Source organism: Aythya fuligula, chromosome 1 (genome assembly GCF_009819795.1).
Source record: "Aythya fuligula isolate bAytFul2 chromosome 1, bAytFul2.pri, whole genome shotgun sequence".
Classification (NCBI taxonomy): Eukaryota; Metazoa; Chordata; class Aves; order Anseriformes; family Anatidae; genus Aythya; species Aythya fuligula.
This window is the reverse complement of record NC_045559.1, coordinates 163,708,459-163,716,798: the sequence shown is the minus strand read 5'-3', so window position 1 is coordinate 163,716,798 and position 8,340 is coordinate 163,708,459.

The following is an 8,340-nucleotide window of genomic DNA, read 5'->3' as shown; positions in this document are numbered from 1 at the left end:
CTCAAAGACAGGAGAAAGGAGGGAAGAGAGAACAGCACAAGATGGGCTGTTCTGCCACTGCCCTACCTCACCTCTTGTAAACGCAAAAATGTTTTTTCTCCCTCCCCACCGCCCAAAGATATTAGCTGTTTTTTTACATTTATGTTTAAGGTTTTGTACAAAGGGCCTCGTAGGTGTTTAAGCCATCTTACCTAGCTTAGTTTCTTAGCCAAAAAGAGATAAAGAGGGAGAGATTTATTATTATTCTTTCAAGTCAAGAGCTTTACTTATGCATCTCCATTAGAAAACTGTTAGAAGTACCCCCTAATTGACTTATTACACATAAGCACACATTATTATAAAAGCAGTTAAGCCCTTGTGAGCAATTCAGTGGTTTGGCACACCTCTCTTCCCTTTACTGGTCCATTTGGAGTAGGAATGATCATGCAGCTTTAAACTGTTTTAGCTAGAAAGTGATAAACTGAGGGATGTTCTTCCAAGAAAAAAAGAAAAAAGAAAAAACTGTTACCTTTGTTTCTTCTACACTGTGCAATAGCAGGAGCCAGCAATTAATACCCATTTCAGCTCATCAAAGGCCTCCCAAGTTTTCAGTATTACCACAATGGCAGAAGAGAGGAACGCCACAAATCTTGGTCAGAGCACTGACTTGGCAATGCATCCAGCCCCAACAGCCCCACAACTGCTCAGCAGCCAAAGGACGGTGGGGAATCACTGCCATGGGGAACGCAGGAGATGCTGGAAGGAGATATGTCCAGCTATCAAGCTTTTAAGGCCTCTCCCACTCTCTAGAGCCTTAAGGGCTGCTGAATACAACATTGTTCCCAATTTTTTCTTAAATAAATATGTAACATCAAAAAATTACTCTGTAGATTCTCCCTCATCTATATTTACCCAGGCATAATACCAGCCGCCTACACAATTTTTGTCTTGCTAATGCATGGTAATAATCATAGATCCACCCACAGCCCATCTATTTTGGTAGAGTGCAGAAATAGACATTAAACCTATAAATGTCAGATCATGCCTTCATTTTAGATGTTAGTATTATTTAAATTAGCTCTTGAACGATGTTTCCACAACGTGATAGCTTTTCAAATGATGGTATATTGCACATGAAGTGCACCGGCCCTGCTTTAAGCACCTCCAACCCATTAGGCCCATCTATAATTTGGTGCTTTTAGGAAGGTAAACATATTGTAGAAAAGATGTGGTCTCTTTGTTTATGCCCAGAGGTCCCCAGGGAGACGCTGATGCCATAATTACCTGAGTACAGCTTGAATATTAGGCTTTGGTCAGTAGGTAAACATGACTGGCACGTGTTGTCCAGGCTTACTGGAGAATAGCTGTGGTTGGAAAGTGCATTACCCTGACCGTGTCCTCTGCATTTTGGAGGTGTTGGAGGGAAAAAAAAAAAAAAAAAAAAAAAAAACTGTAAAATGGAGTTAGCAAGTAATGTTTTCTCTGAACCTGAGAAAAAAAATAAAAAAAAAAAAAAAGAAAGAAAGAAAGAAAAAGAAAACACAGGAGGAAATGCTTCATTTTTATTCCAATCACTGAAAGTCCTGGTCCCCAGTCCTGGTCCCCAATCCTGGTATGTTTTGGCATCCCAATCAAGCTGCTCCAATTCTTTTCCAGGGACAGAGGTGAGACTGACTGACCTGTAGTTTCCCAGATCCTTCTTCCTGCCCTTCTTGAAGATCCGAATGGCACTGGCTTTCCTCCTGTCTTCAGGCACCTCACCCGTTCTCCAGGACCTTTCCAAGATTATAGAGAAAGGTTCAGCAACCGCATCTGACAGCTCCCTTAGCACACGTGGATCTAGTAGATTCGTAGTAGAACCCCACCACCGTGTCTCCCATACCAGCCCACCCCTTAATTCTTACTCAGCTCTCCACCTGTCCATCACCCTCCCCCAGCTGGAGCTGGCTACACTCTAATTGCTCCCTCACATAAAGGGCAACCCCACCCCCTTGCTTCCCCAGCCTGTCTCTTCTAAAGAGGACATAGCCCTCCATGACTGCGTTCCACTCATGTGAGCTGTCCCACCACATCTCAGTGATCGCAATGAGATCGTGGCCCCATGACTGAACAGAGATCTTGAGCTCATCCTGTTTATTTCCCATGCTCTGTGCACTGGTGTAAAGGCACTTTAGGGAAGCAGCAGGTACGGTTACCCCGGGGGCATGCAAGAAGGTGGTACTGGACGGGGGATTGGGAACGCTACCTTCTCTGAGGAGCCCTCAGACAATCCTGTGGGAGAGCTCTGAAGTTTTTCCTTGTCTTCAACAGTGGCAGCCTTGCTGAAGTCAAGGTAGACCACATCCACAGCCTTTCCCTCATCCACCTTTCATAAACCCATGCAGACTGGGCCTGATCGCCTGCTTGCCCTGCAAGTGCCACGTGATGACTCTCAAGACAATCTGCTCCATGAGCTTCCCTGTCACTGAGGTCAAACTGACAGGCCTATAGTTCCCCGGGTCTGCCCTCCGGCCCTTCTTGTAGATGGGCGTCACGTTTGCTAGCCGCCAGTCAACTGGGACCTCCCCTGATAGCCAGGACTGCTGATAAATGATGGAAAGCGGCTTGGCCAGCTCCTCTGCCAGTTCACTCAGTACCCTTGGGTGGATCCCATCTGGTCCCATCGACTTGCGCACATCCAAGTGCCGTAGCAGGTCGCCGACCATTTCTTCGTGGATAGTGAGGGCCACATCCTGCTCCTCATCCCCTTCCACCAGCTCAGGGTACTGGGTATCCAGAGAACAACCGGTATTGCCGCTAAAGACTAAGGCAAAGAAGGCATTAAGCACCTCCGCCTTTTCCTCATCTCTTGTAACTAAGTTTCCCCCCGCACCCAGTAAAGGCAGGAGATTCTCCTTAGTCCTCCGTTTTGTGTTGAATTATTTGTAAAAAGATTTTTTGTTGTCTTTAACGGCAGTAGCCAGATTGAGCTCCAGATGAGCTTTGGCCTTTCTAATTTTGTCCCTGCACAGCCTCGTAACATCCTTATAGTCCTCCTCAGTGGCCCACCCTTTTTTTCAAAGATTATAAACCCTCCTTTTTCTCCTAAGCTCAAGCTGCAACCCTCTGTTGAGCCAGGCCAGTCTTCTTCCACGCCAGCTCATCTTTGGGCATGTGGGGACAGACTGCTCCTGCACCATTAAGATTTCCTTCTTGAAGAGCGCCCAGCCTTCCTGGACTCCTCTGCCCTTCAGAACCGCCTCCCAAGGGACTCTACCAACCAGTGTCCTCAGCAGCTCAAAGTCAGCCTTCTGGAAGTCCAATACAGCAGTTTTACTGGTCCCCTTCCTGGCCTCTCCAAGAATAAAGAACTCCACCATTTCGTGGTGACTCTGCCCAAGACAGCTTCCGACCACCACATCTCCCACCAGTCCTTCTGTGTTTGTGAAGAGAAGGTCTAGCGAGGCGCCACCCCTGGTAGGCTCACTAACCAGTTGCGTCAGGAAGCTATTTTCCACACTCTCCAGAAACCTCCTAGACTGCTTTCTCTGCGCTGTGTTGTACTTCCAGGATATGTCAGGGAAGTTGAAGTCCCCCACGAGAACAAGCACCGACGATTTTGCAACTTCTGTCAGCTGCCTGTAGAACTCCTCATCCGTCTCCTCATCCTGGTTTGGCGGTCTATAACAGACCCCAACCAGGACGCTAGCCTTGTTGGCCTTCCCGCCGATCCTAACCCAAAGGGACTCAACCTTGTCATTCCCAGCCTCAAGTTCCACAACATCGAAAGATTCTCTAATATAGAGAGCCACACCACCACCCCTTCTGTGCTGCCTGTCCCTTCTGAAGAGCTTATAGCCAGTCACTGCAGCACTCCAGTCATGAGAGTGGTCCCACCACGTCTCCGTGATGGCAACCAAGTCGTAGCCTGCCTGCTGCACGATGGCTTCCAGCTTCTCCTGTTTGTTACCCATGCTGCATGCATTGGTGTAGATGCACTCCAGCTGGGCCATTGCCTTATCCCCCGGCCTTGCCATTGTTTCCCTGGCACAGCTCCAACAAGCCTTGAGCGAACGAACGGCTGTGCGAACGGCTGTGTGGTGCTCAGCTGCTGGCTGGGGGAAACCACGAGGACAGCAATGTAGTCATGTAACCAAATTAAAACCAAAACTTTCAGCCCAGTCCTTGACCTGAATAGGGAGTGAGGATCCGGATCCTGGCATTTATACATGATAGTTTATATGCAGCCAAAGTAAATACTGCAGTCGGAGGTCATGGCACTAGATTTTGACAAGTCCGGCATAAAGAAGTGATCTCAGAAAAGCAAATTTAAGCAACATTAATGTCAAGTAAAGTCTTTCTGATTGCTATATTCTTTATCTGTTGTGACTAGACAGATGAAAATTCCAGGACGGCAATTTTGCCTTTTAGGTCATTTTCTTTTTTTCTTTTATTTATTTCTTCTCTTTATGTTGATTTATCTTATTTTAACAGGCTCTGTACTAATTTGCCTTTTGTAGTTAATTAATTAGGTCAACTCTAACCACTGAGCCCCTTGTCAGGTTCTTTCTGTTAGCAATAAGGAGCAATTGAACCTTAAACATTGAAACGAGCTTGTTGAGCCTATTCCACAAGGTCTCATGACTCCACACATGTGAAGTGAAATCTGCCAGGTGGGGATCATTTGACCTTTGCTATATAGGAAGCATGAGGAGCCATGGGAAGACTTGCCACTCCAGAGGAGTTTGAGGTTCAGGTTACTTAGGGTGCTTTTCTACTGTCCTGGTGAAATGGACTCAGTGTTCCAAGATAGATGGCTTTTTCTTCGTGTTTTCTGCCATCTCTGAGAAATAGTTTTGGAGAATCTATGAGCTAGTAACATCGGTGGTGACTACTCAGAACAGGAAAACCCTGGTGGTGCTACTTCCCTGTGAAGTTGTTTGCCAGTGAGTCAAATTCAGAAGCTGGCAGGTAAGTGCTTTGGGGTTAAAAATTAGAATTGGGTTGGGTTGGGGAGCTGGAGGACTTCTTTCACCCAGTCCTGGTCCCCACGTGTTTTATTACAATAAGTGTGCAAATCGAGCAACATGCTTCATCAGGCAGGAGAATCATTTAATTATCACAATCATTTAATTCTCCTCTTTAATAAGAGCCACATGCGTGCACGCTGTGTATTGCACAGGAGCAGTGCAACCAGCCAACTGTACACACCCGTAAGAGCTGCACATACAAAAGCAACAGTGACATCTTGTGGATAATGCACTGGTACAAATTTAGCAACAGACTTCTTCTGAAGCATTAACTATGGTAGACTGACCACTGAAAAGATCATGGAAAATGTTTTATCACGTTGGAAAACCACCCTTTGCTGAGTGCTGAGACTAGTTTTGGAAACATAACATGAGGTCATCAACGCGTAGGCACCTACAGCAGGGTTTTAGTTAGCATCTGGAACTCTCTGATGGAAACCTCCCACTCAACCCCACTCAGCATCATAGTGCAGTCTAAGCACTTAAAATTGAACTGGAAGGTATCTTTCAAGAGCACACAGATCACAAAGAACAAGCAGGTGACCAGTTCACAGGAGTGGGCTTGCCCTTGTCTGAAGCATGGAGCGCCAAAATGCAGCACAGTGGTGATGTGCAGCCCTCCCAGAGCCCCAGCTCCCTTCCTGGATGTTCAGTAAGCCAGTCTTCATGTGATGTTGGAGCAGCTGCTGGCTCTGGCCAGTCCAAACCTACTCTTCACTTCACGTTGTGCCCCTGATTACCTGCATTCTTCAGGACTTCCATTATTTCAGGTAGCCCACTTGCCCATCCAAGGGAAAAGCACCTACAGGCTCAAACCAACTCTTTCTTCACTGTGCATTAATTCTGTTCTGAAACAAGACTTTCAGCGAGATGGTTATCCTGGGAATTAAGGGAATGCTTATACTATACAGAATGCTTCATTCATGCTCAAAATTGGGTGGTACAAGCAGCTCAAACATTTTAGACAAAGAATGGCTATATGCATCTTAAATATCCGCATCTCCAAATGCTAAGGGTATGCAGGAGATTGAACCAATCATTCAGGCAGGTAATGGCACTGAGTACGCACAGTCAGTGCAACTAGGTCTCTGTTTAAGTTAGACGTAGACCTAATTTCCTGCACTAAGAAGTGGCCTTGCATTGTACAGCATTTTACAAGCACAAGCTCACTTAATACGTCTCCAAGTGAATGTTCCAACAGAACACGATGCAACACATTTCTGTCTTCCCTTAGCATGCACTCCCTGCACTGAGTATGCACTCCACACACTCTAACCAGAAATAAAACATTAGAACCAATGTATTTAAAACATCTAGTTTTCTTTTAACAGAGCGGAGACTTGAATCAAGTCATAATTTGAATACAGAAGTAGTTTGGCTATGCTCAAAGGAAAGCTTTTCTGATCATGAGACTAGGAGCACCAACAAGTCCCAGTGCTCTTATTAAAAAGCAGTTGCTGAGCAAGAGTGCTGAAGAGAACAATAAGGAGCGGAAAACACCCAAAACCCCCCTCCAACACAACGTTTTGGTAATAGAGCATTATCAGCTCCTTCCTTTGGTCCAGGATTAAGGTTAATATTGAAATTAAAAACACCAAGTACCAATCCATCCAGATTCTCCTTCATTGCAAGCCAGTCAGCTCACAAACCATAAATTGCTCAAGGCACATGGTAATCTCTGCTTTAATCCCTAAATTTTCAATGAGCTGATGTATTAAACTTTAGGCATATAGACTCTATCCCTTGCACGCAAGATGTCTGGAGGAAGGATATAGCTAAACATTAAGTATTCTCTTTTTTTTTTGAACATAAATTTTGTTCTAGTCACTACAAAGACTGATGAAGGCAAAGCATATATTGAAGGCATTTAATAGCTAACACTGACCATAGAAGCTGAAATATGGAAATACAGAATCAATTATAATCCTTCAAAGTCCCTGGCAAAAAGCTTAAAATGTTACAGACTGAACTGCCTGTCAATAACTATCTATAACAACTATGTAGATTGAGTGGATATTCACTATTAACAGTGCCCTGGGTTAGTCATCTCAAAGCACAAAAGGCTATTTACACTAATACCTATGTAGTTTTAGGTTTTGATTAAGTGTCCAAATGTAGACCCTCTGGACCATACTAATGATAGCAAATTCTTAGAACAAACTGCTCTAATTGCAAATTGCTTTGCTTTCTTGCAGTAATGATATTAAGCAAAGCAGGGTCGTACTGAACAGGAAATAATCATCCCACTTAAGATTAGCTAGACATATGAGACTGTTCTTTCAAGTCAGACCCTCAGCTGGAATATGCCATTTATTAGAATATTTTTTTCAGTAAGATCTAATAGCTTTTTACAGAACAGTGGGAAAAAAAAAAGGCAACTTAAAAACTTAAAGGTACCTTACCTTACCTTGCAGAGAAGGACTTGGGGATTCTGGTGGACAAAATGCTCAACACAAGCAAGCAGTGTGCTTGTAGCCCTGAAGGCCAACAGCATTCTGGGCTGCATCGATAGAGGAGTGGCCAGCAGTTTGAGGGAGGTGATCGTCACCCTTTGCTCTGCACTTTTGAGGCCTCACTTGGAGTGCTGTGTCCAGGTCTGGGGCCCCCAGCACAAGAAAGATGTGGAGGTGTTAGAGTGAGGTCTAGAAGAGAGCCACAAAGACGATCAAGGGGCTGGAGCATCACTGCTCTGAAGAAAGGCTGAGAGAACCGAGTCTGTTCAGCCTAGAGAAGAGAAAGCTCTGGGGTGACCTCATTGCAGCATTTCAATACTTAAAGGGGGATTATAAAAAGATGGAGAGTGACTTTTTGCTTGGGCAAGTGATGATAGGATGAGAGGGAATAGTTTTTAAGCAAAACGGTAGAGTTGGATTAGATGTAAAGAAGAAATTCTTCACTCAGAAGGTGGTGAGGCACCGGAACACGTTGCCCAGAGAAGCTGTGGATGCCCCATCCCTGGAGGTGTCAAAAGCCAGGTTGGATGGGGCCCTGGGCAATGGAATCTAGTGGGTGGCTCATGGCAGGGGGAGTTGGAACTAGATGAGCTTTAAGGTTCCTTCCAACCTGAGCTGTTTTATTTTATTCTATTCTATTTTATTCTATTCTATTTTATTCTATTCTATTTTATTCTATTCTATTTTATTCTATTCTATTTTATTCTATTCTATTTTATTCTATTCCATTCTACATAAATATTCCTCTCTTGGGGTTAGGTGGGGGATAGCTTTCCAGCCAAGATTTCCATCCATAAAAGAAGTGAATACCAGAGTTCCCTATGTTAGTCCTTCTTACCAGACTGACCTATTTCAACTGTACTCCTGGCAGTGTAGTGCTCTTCATTTACAAGCTAGTT